Source organism: Eleginops maclovinus, chromosome 4, assembly GCF_036324505.1.
Source record: "Eleginops maclovinus isolate JMC-PN-2008 ecotype Puerto Natales chromosome 4, JC_Emac_rtc_rv5, whole genome shotgun sequence".
In the NCBI taxonomy this organism is placed as follows: domain Eukaryota; kingdom Metazoa; phylum Chordata; class Actinopteri; order Perciformes; family Eleginopidae; genus Eleginops; species Eleginops maclovinus.
The window spans coordinates 22,691,686-22,692,346 of record NC_086352.1 but is presented as its reverse complement, the minus strand read 5'-3'; positions in this window follow the sequence as shown (position 1 = coordinate 22,692,346).

Here is a 661-nt window from a genome sequence, read left to right as displayed (position 1 = left end):
TTATTGCTTTATTTTTCTGTTTTGATGAGGTTATGGAGTTAAAGTCTTAGTCAGCACTGTCATTATTGTAGGGATTGGAGCTGCAACTTAAAAAATGTCATTATTGATTAGTTACTTTTAAAATGTCCCTCAAGTTTCTTAAAAATCCACAGCAATTTCTTAAAATGTAAGCTTTTGTCAGTCCAAAACCAGTTTTTCAATTTAATATTATGTACAATAGAGAAAAGACAATTCTGCGAGTGGCAAACAAAAGCATTTTCTTTGATGTTAAACGATTATTAAAATAGTTGGTGATTATGTTTCGGAAGCTCCACCAATCTTTGCAGCTATATAAGGATGCACTTATCAAAAATAAAACTGAACAACATCAGTGATTTACTCATCGTATTAAGGGGGAACTCTTCATGTAGTCACATTAGGCTGCTGATTTAGGCTAAGGTGCCACAACAATCTTCTTGATACATTTTGATTCCATTGAGTGAATGCTGTATAGAGGTACACAGATTTGTAAGGTTTGAAGAGTTTTGGGATCAAGGCCATCACAGAAAATGTGTCATTGAGTGTTGAAGTGATACTCTAGTGCATTGTATTGCATTAGATGAGTAACACAGAATATATTCAATTTGCTCAAATAAAAGCTTATCTTAGACTCTTTTTAGTT